The following is a 16,458-nucleotide window of genomic DNA, read 5'->3' on the forward strand; positions in this document are numbered from 1 at the left end:
GCCATTATTAGATCTTGCCGCCACCGCGCTCACCCCGGCTAGAGTGTACTAGAACTCTACCCCGGCGTTTTCTCGCCGCCTGCTGTCACCCCAGCCTCCTCCGCTCCCTCATTGGCCAATCCGTGTCACGTGGACGCACGCGTTGTGCTTTGTATATATTTTTTTGTAGCGTTAGCTACACTGGCCTAGCCAAGCCCGTTTCGCGCGGCACATCAAGAGCCGTGCTGCGCATGCGCAAGGATCAGTGATGTCGCACGGCTTGCGCACCGGAGCCACCGGAGCCGGCACCTCTCGCGCACTCCGCCGCCGCCGCCCGCGACTCACCGCCGCCGGTCTGCGCATTCCAGAGGAGTGACGTCGTAGCCGTGGTAGACGCACTGGCGCCGGCGTGCTCGCTGTGCAGTCGCCGTCTGACACTGCGCTGGAGCCGCTGCGCTTCTGACTGGCGTTTGCCAGTGTGGTATAGCCATGGAGAAGGAGAGCGCAAATGCTGCTCAACAGCGCAGAAGAACGGAGAAGCTTGACTCATCGTATCCCGAAGTAGTTGCCTGGCAATTAGCGGTTGAGCGTAGGAGGAATGAAAAGAAGAAGGCTAAACGTGCTGCGGAGACACTGGAGCAAAGGGACGAACGTCTAGCAAAGCGGCGTCGCCAGGAGGCTGAGCGACGTGCCCGACCAACCCTGCAGCAACAACAAGACGCCGTCGATGACGCCAAGGCTCGCCGATCGACTGAATATACTGTGAAACTCAGCGAAAGCGCCAGTGCGACTCGGACCTTCCAGGCGGACTTCGTAAACAATCCGTTTGGATATGTGTGCGACGTGTGCGAAAGACTATGGCACATGAAAGACTTGACGCCGCTGAGTAGTGCCATGCGTGAAACGTTGAGTTTAGCGGCGGCGCCTCAGTGGGCTGAAACCGTGGCGCGGGTTTGTACAACGTGTGCCACATAATACGTATACCGCGTGTGTGTCATTGGAGCAGCAGTATGCATGACAATCAAGCTAATCCTTGACAATCTAGACAACCAGGAAAGCTAAGAATAATCAGCTGAACCTTTGCTAACGCTACGTATATCCTGGCATAGCCGAGCTAAGCCACTGCAACATTTTTTTTCTTTCCAGTGCACTCCCATTGCCATTTACGACCCAGTGAAACGAAAGTGCTCTACACGCGATCGGAGTTTTCAGCGGATTTCCTCTGGTAGCGTGTTAGCCGTCGTCTGCTACGCTATGGTCGACATAAGCGGCGCCACTGTCGAAATCGCGCTGGCCGCGCTACAGTGTATTAGAAGGGGGCAGTGGGCTTACTCTCCGGCGGAGGCTATGCGATGCGGCGGCTCCACGAATGTCACAGATATGAGCTTCTCCGATAGCCCGAGCGGCGGCGCTGGCGTCAGTTTCAATGGAGCGTGGGTGCGACGGCGCAGCTGCCCAGTGCCCGCCCAGTGCCCGATCATATTCGTTGGAGTTGCAGAGCTGCGTTGTTTTTTGTTTTTTTTTTCTTTTTTTTTTTGTGGACGTCTTTTTTTCGCACATAGCCTTCAAGAGATTAGTATGCCTTGCAGTAACTGAGCCATGCCATGGCATCGACAAAATCACTGTTACGCGCCTGGGTGCCAAACAGGCTATGCTTATGTGAAGGATGGGCCGAAGTTGCCCTTGTTTGGCGTCCCGAAGGATAAAAATAGGCGGGAAGAGTGGGGAAAAAACCTCCACAGAGCTGACAAGCCCCTGGACTGCACGAGCGCAGTATGCGAGCTCCATTTCGAGCCACGTTTTGTGCTCATGTCCACCGCAGTTCCTGATCACTGAATTGTCTTTCTTTTTATGGTCTAGTTAGGTCAGTTAGCGAAGGAAACTGCGAGGAAGGTACACTGGGCTCCTTACTGGAAGTTGGCTATCTCGAAGCATCATGTGACCGAAATGAGTGCAGTCACACTGCTGCTAGCGCTACTGCCACAGAGGCCACACAAAACGTGGTGCCCCAGCATTGCACGGGCCTGCGGGTTTCAAACGACCATAACCAGCACGTGGCCAGAAGCGACTCGAGACTCACTTAACACATTGCGGGCTATGTTGCGCGGGAGTATATTGTCAATTCCAGCACAAAATGCCAAGAATGCATAAAGCTGCTTACTATGACGCCACCAGGCGAAAGTTTTCATGCCCGGCTAACAAACTTCTGTGACCGAGGAGGCCTCCTTTATCCCTCCAGTCAGCTGTACGGCTTCGTGAAAAAGCTAGAGGATCTTTTCACAGAATGCTTCTGTCAGAGTGAGCCACACTCTGACAGCGTTATGGACATGCTGGCAGTTGTTAAGAGTAAGCTTCCCCTCGAAGTTGGCTGCAATGTGCACACTCTTAGCCTCACAGCTAAAATAATTAGTTTTTACATTGTCACACGTCTGCATTTTATGTGAAAGAAATTAACTGTGACAAGGCAGGGAAGCGGCAGAGGACCAAGCTGCTGAAGTTGAACCATTGCTTATGAGTTGAAGTGCATGAAACAATGGCTTGCTGTACTTGCAAATAAAAGCTTTGTGTCAGCAACAGCCCTGATATTTTCATTTTGCTTACCCTTATATAGCTGTACATAAGCACAGGCCTGAGCCTAATTGTCAAGTGAACTAGTTTTCACTTTTTGTTCAGGCCTCCCTCCATTTCTTTATGGAAAACATCAACCTGATTTGACTTAAGAAATGTGTGCCAGCGTAATGATGGTTAATAATAAACGCAGAAGGCTACTGTGAAGCAAGGAACAACTAAAGTGCAACAATGAAATATTTAAGCCATATATACAAATTCAGTTTGGCTAAGCAAAGGCACAAACCTGGTTAGCATGCCTGATGGGTTTCTTTTTTTTTTTTTTTCTTTTGGCCCAGCTGGGTAGTATGTGCGCAGTGTTTTCTGTCTGACAAAATTTTACATTAGGTCGACACGGCATGAAATCGTATATTTGGTCACCGTCCCTTTCATTCAAAATTTTCTTTCAATTTTTTTTTTTTTTTTTTTTTACGATTGCCCGATAATTCGGAAAATTTGAAGGCCCCTTCCACATAAGCCCAAGAGTAGCCGTCTTCCTTTTCCACAAGGTACTATTATGGCAAATATCATGTGGCCTAAACAAATATAGTGCTTGCTAAAGATATGTAAGGACTGTCAAGTATGCCAAAATTAAAAACAAATAAGAGTGTGAACTGCTTCGAACTGAAACCGTCAGAAACGCAAGGAAAATCAAAGCTTCTGCAAGCAAAGCTTCCATTGAAGTTGCCAGTGGCGCCACCTCTTGGATGCGACGCTGACTGCGTCAGAGTAGCGGCAGAGTAAGCCCACTGCCCCCTTCTAGTACACTGTAGCCGCGCCGAGCGGTACCGTGGAATGGAGGAGGAGGGAAGTGGTTGGGGCTACCTTTAGACATTGAGGGGCTTTAGGACAAATACAACGCGCTACTAGCATCGATTGCGCTGGCTCTTGCACTTTCCGGACGCACACACAGAATCACTTAGGTGCACTATGTATGCGAAATTCAAAGCGTGATGGAATAGCGTCACGCACGTAAATTGCGCTATTATACGCTATACTAAAACCCTGTTTCTGCAAAGTTCCTTCGCGGAACTGTAACGCTATTTACCTTAACCCCACTATTACGCTAACGTTGAATTAAAACTGTCTATTGTGACCGGGTCCGGCTCACTGCTTCGCGTAAATAAAACGACATAGCTAAACACTGCTATGTTGCTTTGTGACGTTGAAAAGTTATAATGTCTTGTTACTGTGTATTTATTATTTTATTGCAAAACACGTTCTATGGTGTAAAAAGAAATGTGAAATAATTTTGTCTGCTAACCGTGCGCCGAGGCGACGCGGGCAGCAGAGCCCGGCGCCAGGAAAGCTGTAATAAGCTTGTCGTTGCACTCCAGCCGTGCTGATTTTAAATTGACCCTATAGGCCTCCACTTCCACTGCCTCTCTCGATTCCTGAGAGATCATATTGGGAACTGCTGAATCGGTGCAGGGACACGCAGACACGGCAACACCAACGCGATTGCAGACGATACGGAAAGGCCCGCGCGCGATAGACTAGCATGCAACTGGTGCCTCCTGATTGGCTGTCGCCCACCACTGCGCGCTAGACCCTAAAACTCGCTTTCAGCGAGTTTTAAAATAGCGTGGTAGCGTAGTTTACGTGCGGGACGCTATTCCATTACTCTTTGAATTTCGCATACGTCATGCTCCGAGTGATTCTTTTGGCATCTTCGGCTGGCTGTTTCGGAGCGCTCTAGACCGCTCTTGCGAGCGGCTTTGTCTTCGGCTGGTTGAAAGAGGCACCCGTGTGAGCCAACGGCACCCGAAAGAGCCACCCGAAAGAGCCAACGTGTGCGCGCCTTGCGTTCGGCTGGTTTTTTTCGATCGCTCTCCTCCATCTTCGAGATCTCTGAGGCGCTCCGCGCCCTGTCGTCGGAACAGTCGTGGAGATGAGAGCGTTTCCAGCAACGTCATCACAGCACAGCGTCGCCGTTCTTGGCTAGGGTCCACCGTAGCCTAGGCAACCTAGGCCACAGCATGCTGGTGTCTCAACGAACGGTCGTCCTTCCGGCGCGTCCGCCAGTTTAGCTTTGGATAGGCGAAACAACGGACGTTAGCAGTAGTCACGTGGTTTAGCATCTGCCATTTCCCTCCTCCGAGAGCGAGTCACACGTTCGGCTTGAGCGCTTGTGCTCTACCACTGAGTTCGGGGAACGCCGGATCTGCACGACTCTGCTTCGGGGGATGGATGAGACCAGTCGAAGATACCATTTCTGTGTGCGTCCGGAAAGTATGAGAGGCGGCGTAATGGGAGCCAGGAGCGCGTTGTATCTGTACTTTCCATGTCCGCTGATCTGCGGCGAAACAGTACAAGCTGTCTGCCATAGCATAGCTTCCAAAATCTTCCGATCTCCAAGGCCATATGCCGTGGTCGTGCCTATTCCTGACTTCGCCGAGAGGTGACGCTAACATCTCAAAATTCTTTTTTTTTTTTCTGTTTGTTAGGCTTGGTTGCGTTCGAAACGAGAAGCCATCTCGAAAACTCAAGATTATCCATGTTGCTCTGTCATCGAAGCGGCCTGAGACTAAGCGAAAGCCGTTTACGCAGTCATTTGCTACGAATGAAGTGAATTCTACAAAACTAACGCTAAATTCAGTTCGAAGCGGGTGGTCGGTACCGCCGCCATGTTTTACGTAAACTGCGTAAACCACGCAAATAAAGACGGTAACGTTAATAGCGTCATCGATCACCTTGCCCCGGGGTTGCCCCGCCCGAAACCAGAATGGTGCGCTGTGCACCGCGGTGGTGGCGCACTGCGGAGGGTCAACATCGACGACAAAACTGCACCCCGTGCAGATGCTTGCATGCAGCGCCACTTTGCCCCTGGCGCGCAAAACGTGCCCAAAACGCGCGCGCGCACATTTTATTGTTTGCAGGTGCAGAGCATCCCCGGCAAGCACTCGAACCTTGTCAAACTGCGTGCTCCGACATACCTGGTTGCAAGCACACACCAATGGATTTTTTTAATTAATGGCAAGAGACATCATGTGGCGATGTCGGTGGATGAAATGAACGATTTTATGGCGAGTAAGTATTCGTTTTGAGCAACGCACGCGCAGGCAGTCGAGCGTATTGTCAGCAACACAGCGCGGTGTGCTTCCGCGGCCCTCTCCCAGCAAGTTCTAGTAGCACAAAGATGGGGAGCCAAATAATCTCCTTACTCCGGTGTCGTCGAGGTGCCTGACGACCCGTTCAACGAACCTGTCCACTTTCGGCCGCTTTTCACCACATTGTTTTTGGACGAGGTCGATCAGCATGTCGTCTTCGCTGTCAGACGAACTTGAAAAAAAGCTCATCGATTGCGGCAACTAGCAGCGCTCCCTTTCCCATTGCCGACATCTCGACTATAGTTAACTCCGTGCAACCGCAGCTATGGAGCCAGAGCGTGCGCGGTCCCGCAGTGCTTGCTGGGATTGCACTCCGGCGCACCCCCGATTTTCTCGGTGCGAGACGGGGCAACGGAAAACCGCCCCAACAGGGTACGCTTCTGGTGATCGAGGATGGTCGGTGCGCACCGGCGCGGGTGATCGAGGACGCTATAAATCTGAGTGCGTACAGTACTCCAGCCTTAACACCGCAGGAGACGACCACGTCGTCGACGTGGACAAGCTGTAGGTCCAAACGAGAGCTTCCTGGCTCCAATTCCGCAGGTCCAGCAGAAGGTTGTTGAATCGGCATCGATCGATAGTTCTCTCCCTCCGAACCATTGCTTCAAGCGAGCCGTGCAAGCCCGGAATCGAATGTATGGCCATGCTTGCCGCCGCGCACACGGGCCTTAGATTGTCAGCGCGAGCAAGGACAGTGCACTAAAGAATTACCGTCGGGCTCTGTCATCACAGCCATGCTGCGACAAATAATCGACGCCTTGCAAGTGCTACTGTCTGGTTTAAATACGCTAGTGGCGGTAACAGCGGCAAACATTATAAAAGCTATCGACAATCTCTTAGCTACACTGCAGTACGCTCTACCTCTGTCCGCGAAGATGGCTGCGTTGTGCTGTGAAGTGTGTACGTACGCGTTGCACAGAAACAGTATGCTGTGCAGGCCTCATCATCATCTTCACCATACCACCACCCTCCGTCCTCTTCAGATCCTATCCCTGTTATACCCCCAAGCCCCTTTCCCAGCATGGAGTAGTTGGCTAGAGGCACTTTACTCAGGCTACCTCTCTACCTTTCTGCCATTAAAAATTCTCTCTCTCTCTCTCTCTCTCTCTTTGAAAAGAACCGAAATAAATAAGATTACTCACATATCCCTGCCTATACAGCAATGCAATATCGTGTCTGGTATGCCACAAAGCTGGCAACTAATGCACGACACACTTGAGTGCTCAGTTTGGCAAAAAAGGTTTAAAGCACGGTGAAGGGCGCGTTCAGCACGTCCAGTCAAGCACGTTATGCCTACACACGCAACCAGAAGAAGAAAAAAAGAAAAAAAAGAGCTGCCGCCCGAACAGGGGCTCGAACCCTGGACCGTTAGGTTAAAAGCCTAACGCTCTACCGACTGAGCTATCCGGGCTCCTCGGTTCTCTTTACCTTTTTTAACGTTGCAGTGAAAGAAAAAAATGTCTACCGCAATGTTATGTTTCGAAATTACAAATAAGCACTGTCCATTGCATCTGAGTTCAGCCTCTTTAAATTAACAATGCAGTCGAACGCCTTTATAACGAATTCCTTGGGCCCCAGCCTCCGAAATTATCGGCCGCGTGTGTCGTCGTCGATGTGTCCTTCGTTTTTTTTCTGTGTGCCTTCCTTCTTGCGGCCAGTATGTATTTCGTCAACAGGCATGCAGTGCGATTAATCTCGAACATGTCTCTCAAAAGCTCTGCAATACTTTATGCAAGACAGCAGCCTTTATAATAAGGCCTCGCTGAACAAGACGGGTTACAGAAGCAGTAACAACCGGACAGACTCACGGTATAGCTGCTATCATGCGAAAAGTGAGCTGTACACTTTTAAGTCAGGGACGCACAGTCTTGTTGAAATTGATTACCGGAACCTCAGCGATCACTCTTCAGTAAAGGACGACGGAAACTAGAGAGAAACAGGGAGAAATGTTGGGTAGAAAAAAGCGTACAGAAGTATACTAACGTTAAATTTTCTGGCCGGACATTTTCGCTTTAATAGAACGCCGTCAACCCAGTAATTATGGTGCGAAGTTTCAACTGGGCCGTGTGCACGGAAATGTAATTATATTACCATTTAGTGCACCCACTTTATTACGAGCGCCAAGAGCAGCGTAGATTCTCACAATCAAAAAGTGTGACCACGGCACTCTCAGGGCGCGATCACGAGGTATCACAAACTTATACTGACGCGCTGGCCAGTAAACTCGGTGTAGTCGCTTCAGACCCCATCGTGTCGCCGAACACTGTTTACACTTAGTGTTCCTGTATAGTACTATGCTCGGGCAGAGAGCTCCCCACGGGAGCCTATACAGTAACTATACGAGTATATTTACGCTTAGTAGCACGTCATGATCCCATCTGTAATGCGAAGTAGCGCTCAATGAAATGCAATTGAAGGACCGATTTTAAAAAAACAAAAGATCAGTAGCCCTCCCCTGTCGAGTAGATGGGGGTAAGCGAACGAATTGCACTGACCGAACGAATTGCACGAATTGCACTGACCAGTACCTCGTTGTGCTCGAACCACAACCGGTCACACGCACTGCAGCTAGCTCCGAAGTTCCGGTTGAGAAACTCGCGTTGAAACCTGGCCATAGCACTGGGGAAGTTGGCGCTAGCGTTGCCGAGGCGTGCACTACCGTTGTCGGGTTCCTGGAGAGCTAGACGACGCAGACGTTTGTCGTCAACATCGCGTTCCCCCAACTCGGGGTCGATGGCTGTGATAATGTGATGAGCCCTATGTCGTCTTATATTTCCTCGTATCTTCTTATTTATTTTAAATGTACCGCCCGCTTCTTGGCCGATATCGTGTTGTGGGTATGCGCCATAGTATGGAAATGGTCACCATCATCATCATCAACATTCGGATGCGCTTCGTGCCCTTCGTGCCTATAGTGAACTAGAACACTTAGTTCACTATATTCGTGCCTAGCGCTATGTCGCGGGATCGATTCCCGGCCGCATTTCGATGGAGGCTAAATGCAAAAACGCCCGTGCACCGTAGTGCATCGGATGCGCGTTTGAGAACCCCAGGTGCATATAGTCAAAATTATTCCAGAGTCCCGAATTACAGTGTGTCTCATATTCAGATCGTAGTTTTGGCACGTAAAACCACAGAATTTTTAGTGCCACGAGCACCGAGTGACAGTCTTGTTTATTGTGCGGCAACTTCTGGTTAGGGACCGACTTCCGGTTTGTCGCAGAGGTGGGACGAAATTAAAATTAAATCATAGAAAAATAAAAACAGATAGATATCGATGGTTCTACTTAAGGTTGATGATAGAAACGACACCAGAGCACAGGTTTAGTACAGTAAAGAGCTAATTAGGTGTCAGGAATAATTAGAAGCAATTCAAGGAAAGTCTAATTGCCATACACCAAAACACACAATCGTACACTTTAGATACCCGCCGCACCAGTACAGGTTCCCGTGAAACTGCAACACCAGAAGTGACGTCATCAGTGATGTCACACTCAAGTACCCGCTCATTACTAATTAAAAAATAAAAACAAGCTAATTAGAGCTACACACCACCTGACACAGAGTGAACGCCTATCCTAACACAGTGAAGGGGTGACGTCACTCCCTCCTCTCTCGCCTCTCCTCTCCCGGCGCGCACCTGCTCCGTTGCTCGCTCGCACGCGCCGGCACTCGTTACTTGCTCTCACGTCAGCGGCGGAGGGGCGCGTAACGTGCACTTCGTACGCCGTCCGCTAGGGGGCTATGCGTCGCGCCATCCTTCGCTCCCCCGCCCGCTCCTCTGTGCGTGGCGGTTTCCCGCCCGTTCCGTTCGCTCGCTCCTCCGGGTTCGGCTTCCCGTCCTACACCAGGGTACACCAACGCCGAGGTGCGAGTGCCACTAGCAAACAACTAAGCGAAGGATTATGGTCGTTTCTCATTTTTTTATTAACGATTGCAGCGCCCGGCGCTCTCATTAGTGACCCGCGCACATAGCGCAACATCGCCACTCTGAGAAACTAGCTCGAAACACTGCACTGTTAACGTACTTTGTAAGACTCGTATCGAATCATGTTATATACATATGTCGACTTCCTGAAAAAAAGAAAAGAAAATTGAATGTAAAAAAACGCCGCCCGAACAGGGGCTCGAACCCTGGACCGTTAGGTTAAAAGCCTAACGCTCTACCGACTGAGCTATCCGGGCTGACTGCTATCCCTCACGCACACGCCTATATGGAAGGTGATTTCGTTCACTTTGTTCACTTCGGCAGTTTAGCTAGTGCAATAAAACGTGTTTTTCCGAGCGGGAAAGAAACACTGTCGCGCGACTGGCCACTCGAGGCACTTTGCGTGTATTCGCAGGCCTCTTTCACGCTTGGAAAAACACTTTTACAAGCTTGTCTGTGCGTCCCTGTTTGTTCGTAGAAACTGTCATCATCAGCAATGGCTCGAGCGGCGTCGTCGTCTTCCGCAGCTGGCACGTTGGCGCCCCTCGGCGCAACCGCGCGAACGCGCTCGTGCCGTTGCTCCCGCGTTCGTCGTCTGCTTCCACAGTTGGCTGCGTTGCGGCTCATGATTCCGGCGGAGGACTTCTGTCGTCGTAATGGGGAGGCCGCGTTTCCGGGAGTATGAGCCATTCATTGCCTTACCGTAACGGACGGATTTAAGTTTGAAGCAATTCAATTTCGAAGAATCGCAAGCGGCAATGGGGCGGGCGAATACTGCTAACCACGCCGCCGAGCAAACTCGAGACATCGAACGCAAGCCGAACGTTCGTGTAACCTCACAATTCAGAAATACTCTAATGAACCCTCGGGATTAACCCAGTGATAAACAGCGGGGCCGCACGTTTCAGCTTTGCTGGTTAACCATCTTCACGGTTAACCATTTTCCCACCACTCGAACCCACGACCTTCGGTGGGAGTGGAACCCTCGAGCTTACGTTGGAGTCGAACCCAACACCTTTGGCATTATGGCGAAGTTAATTAAGGCGCAGATAATTAATATAGGGTTAATTAGGGAACTCGAACTCACGACCTGTTGTGGGAGTCACGCCCTCGACCTTTGGTGGGAGTCGTACCCACGACCTTTGGTGTTAATTAGGGCGAGGTTAATTAAGGTACAGTTAATTAAGGTAGCGTCAATTAATGCACTCGAACCCGCGACCTTTGGTGGGAAAAACAAATAAGAAATAAAAACGGATTCGGATAAGAATGTCAAGTATAATTTGATGAATGTCTCTTGAGCGCGCAGGCTTTCGCCTTCACCCTCTTCGGCGTATGCTAAAGTGAGTGTCAATTCTTGTGTATGGGCACTGCGGAAGAAGCGAATCGCAAAGAGAAGCCTGATTGTCTCCTCGAAGCCACATACAGTATGTCACCTTAACAGTTGTACGCTGGTGTGACAGAAAGACCGAAAAATTTTTGAAGAATCCTAGAGCAACAAATGGTGCCGAAGAGAGTGCTCGAGGGCGTCGTATTAAATGTACTCAATTTTGATCTGCGAGTCCTGCATTCCACTAAGCGCTGCTTCCTCATATGCTTTCAGCTACCGAAAGAGAGAGAGAAGGGACGAAAGCGCGAGTCATGTTCTCACGGTGACGACTTCACTGGCGCAACGGTGGCTTGAAACCAAGAGGTATATGAAAGTTTTTATTTTAAATGGCGAGGACGGTCCTCGCTTGTGACACTGGGGTCGCAGAAGATTACGGCTCAAGGTCGGCACACGACTGTCCTTGCGCAGCAAAGAAAAAAGACGGAAACGGCGATGTAGTAACGTGCGGTCGTCTCATGAGCTGCATGACTACGCTTCGTCGAGCGGCGCCATGCTGCTTACTCATATAGATGGTTTTAGAATTAGCGTACCCAAGCGCTTTAGCGTATACCCAAAGGGCTGGAGCAACGGCATTGCGCATGCGCAGAACCCAAATTCGACTTGGTTTCTTTCCTACATAACGAGGGCGGTTAGCGTACGCCAACTTCGGGTACGCGATTTTCTAAAGCTCCCTGTTAAAGCTGGCGACATATCCTATAGAATGATGTTCTTTGTGCCCTTTTTTTTTTTTTACGCATGCTGCGGGAGACATTTGAAACTACAGCAACTCTAAGCACTCGTTCTGTGGAATGACTTGATTGACTGCTTATACTCGCTTAGAAGTAGAACAAACATGAACGGTGGAAGTAGCCTTTAGAAAAGTCGTTGCCAAATTTTGTTGTGTTTTTATTGACCATTGCGATTTACTGTTGCCCGCATTTCACTGTCTGTTGCGCTGAAATTTGGTGTGAATAATTATTTTTGCAAGGGAGGAATAATGAGGTGGCTTGTGACGCAGGTATCAGTTTTATGTGACACCGAATTACACGCTCATTAAGACGTGCAGCCGTGTTCAATATGAGCTGCAACACGGTGGCAGTGTTCGAAGGGGACCCAAGACTGCACGGCAGCGCTGACACACGAAAAATTGCGCAACTACCGTAATTACCCTTCTCATTACTGGCATTAAAGGAATTTTTTCGTAATTCGGCGCCGCCGTCAACTATTGGAGCTCCTTGGACCACGGGCACCGTGTTGCAGCTCATATTGAAGGCGACTGTACAGTGTAAGGTAGAAAGTTGAGGCGTGGTCCAGGAAACGTCCCGAGCGTCTTCGCTACAAGGATCCTGGCTCTCGAGCTCGCGCCTATAATGTACACAACACTGTGTAGAGGACATCGTGCTTACGTACCGAGGAAACGTCCTGAAAAACTTTAACACTCGCGTATATTCGCACAGCAGGCCGCGATGGGGCAGATTCATGGCGCCTAAAGCTGTGACCTTTTTAAGCCCTATTCCTGTCATTCATCGGCGCTCTCCACGGAGCGAGAAATTGGCCCCTGAAAGAGGACGGGGGGTTAAATAATCGAGAGAGGGAAGGATATGTAGACGCTAAGCGCATCATGAACTACAATAGGCGGCTTCGTGCGTGTCAAAAAAAAGCTCTAGACCAAGATAGCCAACGGCAGCGAAGTGATATAGAAAGCATGTTGAAGAAGCACCCTTGATTGTGTGTGTGACCACTGCAAAGTGTGAACTTCTCTCTTCCTTCCCATCTTTCAATCCCCTCTCCCCAGTGCAGCGTAGCCCACCGGACTCAGCCTGGTTAACCTCCCTGCCTTTCCCTTACGACTTCTTTCTCTCGAAGAAGCACCAGAAACAGTACTGTCGGTATAACTGCACTCGACGCACAAGACCAAGTGCGCGATTGAAGTGCACGGTGGGCGCTACGCAACGCTAGACCGATGTCTCAGTCAGCAGCCTTATTTTGCATTGTGTCTCGTGACAAGATTCGTTATTCACCAAAATGAAGAACCGGATGAGAAAAAAACAAAAAGCAAATTGTTCTTGCTAGGGCATTCTTATTGACAGCCCATGCTCACTGGATAGAAAAGCGCTCTAGACAGCGATTGACAGTCCGGACGGTTGGTCTTGAAAGGAGGATACCATTATAGGACCACGGACCAGGCCGAGTTCAACGCAAAAGGCTTTAAACGCGCTGCTCCAATACGCAAGGACTTTTGAACGGTGTGGCTGACTGTGAAAGTCTGTAGAGCGTTGCGTTGCTTTGGTGTTTGCAATTGTTTTCTGTATATATATATATATATATATATATATATACATGTTTAATATCTTCATTATGTCCTTCTGTCACATTTTATTCCGTTTACCCCGTTAACCAGCACAAGCAGGCGAGTCGGTATTTACACTTACTAACCTCCCTGTTCTTCCGTCCCTTTTCTTCTCCTCCCCCTCATCATTGTCTCATATCTTCAAAACGAGTTGTGCACATACACTGCCACACACACGCACACTCATGCGCACAGTTCGTATAGGGCAACGACTCTGTTGGCAGTGAACTGAGCACAAAGCGATATTACAACGTAATATAACATTACAATATCGCCTTCACTGCCCAATACATGAGCGACAGACCAATTCTCCGCGGCTTTATGTCAGTTTGCCTCTGTCACCTCACCGGCCAACGAGATAAAAAAAGAAAAAAAAAGACCTTGAGGCTGCTACAACGTTTGCAATTTAATACAAGACTGCAGCCGAGAGGAACCCAACCTCATGCTCGCGTATCGATAAATACATCGGAGCAGCCGGGTATACAATAACACGTCGAAGCTGTGCAGCATATCAAACGGCTGTCCAATTTCTGTTATCCGACGCCCAAGCTACCGTGCCAACACTGTTGCCTCTCTTGCCTGCGGATACAGCTTTGGTCTACGACGTGCATGCCATTGAAGCTAAGGTTTGCAAGGCGTATAGGAACGTGCGTATATCCTATCTTTGACGGTAAATGTAGCTCTCATTATAATTGTCCCTTGTGCCTTCCATTTATTTAACAACAACAACAACAACAACAACAACAACAACAACAACAACAACAACAACAACAACAACAACAACAACAACAACAACAACAACAACAATAATAATAATAATAATAATAATAATCGTAGTAAAATGCTCACTATGCAGAGAGAGAAACTTTGACATGATTTTGTTACAGCTTCTTTTCTACAAGTGATATACCCAGTGTAATAAATAAATAAATAAATAAATAAATAAATAAATAAATAAATAAATAAATAAATAATAAACAAAGTGAGGATGTTGCCGCACCCAATGATAACATCCAACCCCCAAGAACACACAATAGTATACGAGATCAAGACTATCAGCAAGGCAAGGTCATAGTTTTTTTTTACGCCCTGGTGTACGTGCTTTGGGACGTTAAACCGTGATCATTCAATTTCAACTCAGCCCATTGGCCGTTGAAGTAAATGAATTTCCGCTTAGCGGTTGCGTCTTGTCACCGGCCCGCCGCTTCTGAATGAAGCTTCGGGCGCCGACCCTCGCGCTGAGCCAAGTGCTTCCCGCAGTGTTCGCACCGTAGGCGCATTCGCCGGGCGCAAGCACCAGCAAAAACAGCTTCACAACGCTGGCAAGCCTGCCTTTCCTTGACACCATTCCGTCGTGCGCGCGCGTCATTAAGCCAATTAAAGTGGCGCTCCGCTGTTTCCGTCTCCGGAGCAGCGCCGTAGTCGTCACTCCCGTGGTGCTCGCCCCCCCCCCGAGCGTCGCAACTGCATCCGCCTGCAGCTGCAGCGTCCCTTTTCGCATCCGATCAAGGCGGGCTGCGACATTATCACAAGCCAGGTCGCTATGCACAACTGCACCTTTACGGCGCCTGCCATTTGCCAGCTTGGCGCGCGATCCATCTTATCGCGCTGCAGTAATCAGGAAGAGGCGCTATAGAACGGTAGCACGATAACGATGTGCTAAATAAAGCGTTCTACAACCTGTCGGCCGCAACAAGCGCACCTCGAATACCGGGTGATGAAGCCTGGTGCAGATTACAAAGCAACGAGCGACTTCGTTGGTGCGATTACGAAGTTTAGTATAGCTTTACTGCGTGCCCGTTTGCCTTGAGTTGTTGCTCACTTAATGGCCGACGTGATGGATGACACGCTGTCATAAAAAAAAAGCACGAAAAAAAGTTCATTTCATTTACTCCGCTCTTACGATCACGTGGGAATCGCTTGGACGAAGCAGGGAAATTGAATTAATCGAGATAAAGGGTCGAGGTCAACGTTGTTAGCCTACGGAAATTGCAATCGAACGTGCCCGTATATGCTTCAATGCTTCCTGGAGCAGAGGCGTGTGGCGCGCTGTTTATAACCCTGGCGGGGAAATTAGAACTATATAGGCAAGGTGAAAGTTCCGTTGCAGCGCAGGAGCGGACCGAAAGGATGCCCCCGTTCTCGGGACAACGTGCAGATTTCAATTTCCCCCCGACCGCGGTGTCGGAACGCGCCAAACGTTCGATCCGGGCGCGCACGTTCGCCGTTCATACTTCGATACACCGCGGCGCTCCGCACTCACAAGATCTCAACGCAGTGCGCGCTGCCCCAACGAGAGCACTGTCTTGGTCCGAAGCGTGGTTGCACGTCAAAAGCTTTGGTAGCGTGAGTAGAGCTATCGTTCTGGTGGCGTCGTCTGTCGCAGACACACGAAAAGGAACGTCGATTTGCGCGCCTGTGAGGTGGGCAAGGTCCGACGCTTATTCTGCAGCCAGCAGAGTAAGCGCCGGCACTTGCCCTCTTAATACAGGTATTATGTCTTAATCAGAATAAAAATCTTGGTATTAAACGACCGATTTTCGAACAAGGTCGTGTGGACTACCTTGGCTTCTATAAGGTGTCTTGGTTTGAACTTAAAACTTAAATTGTGGGTTTCAACGTCTCGAAACTGCACAGTGGATTCCAACGTATACAGGAAGGTTCCGGATTAATTTTAACCACCGCTATACGGGTCGTTATAACGTGTACCAAAAGCACGGTACGAACATTTCTGCATTCCGCCCCCATCGGAATGCTGTCGCTGCCACCGGGAATCGCCCCCGCGACCTCGCATGCTCAGCAACGCAACGTCATAGCCACTGAGCCACGTACCGAAGCGGGTTGTTGGAACCGGGAAGATGTACCTTGAAAGGAAACTTCAAGGTGCCTATGGCGCATTTGTCTAAATGGGCGTCTCCATGCCCGAAGAGAAAGAAAACGTTCAGAACGATCGCTTTGGGACGTCCATACAGTTTCTTCAGCGCTCGTACACAGCAATAAGGCTGGATGTCCCCTATTTGAAGAGAGACAAAGGACCGTCCGTGTTCCTTCTGATTTCAGCAGAATGGAGGTTAGGACAGCCCCACACAGTAGTCTATATATAGGGCATCAGCCGTGG

General features: G+C 49.6%; 1 protein-coding gene and 2 non-coding genes across 3 annotated transcripts in view; all 3 read right to left on the minus strand.

Annotated features, from left to right (window-relative positions):
* LOC119445925 (laminin subunit gamma-1-like) overlaps positions 1 to 16,458 on the minus strand; it is a 472,050-nt gene that overhangs the window by 439,894 nt on the left and 15,698 nt on the right.
* Trnak-uuu (transfer RNA lysine (anticodon UUU)) lies at positions 7,035 to 7,107 on the minus strand. Its single transcript has one exon. It is a non-coding gene; the product is annotated as a tRNA-Lys (tRNA).
* On the minus strand, positions 9,809 to 9,881 carry Trnak-uuu (transfer RNA lysine (anticodon UUU)). The gene has a single exon. It is a non-coding gene; the product is annotated as a tRNA-Lys (tRNA).

The sequence above is a fragment of the Dermacentor silvarum genome, chromosome 1, assembly GCF_013339745.2.
Source record: "Dermacentor silvarum isolate Dsil-2018 chromosome 1, BIME_Dsil_1.4, whole genome shotgun sequence".
NCBI classification, from domain to species: domain Eukaryota; kingdom Metazoa; phylum Arthropoda; class Arachnida; order Ixodida; family Ixodidae; genus Dermacentor; species Dermacentor silvarum.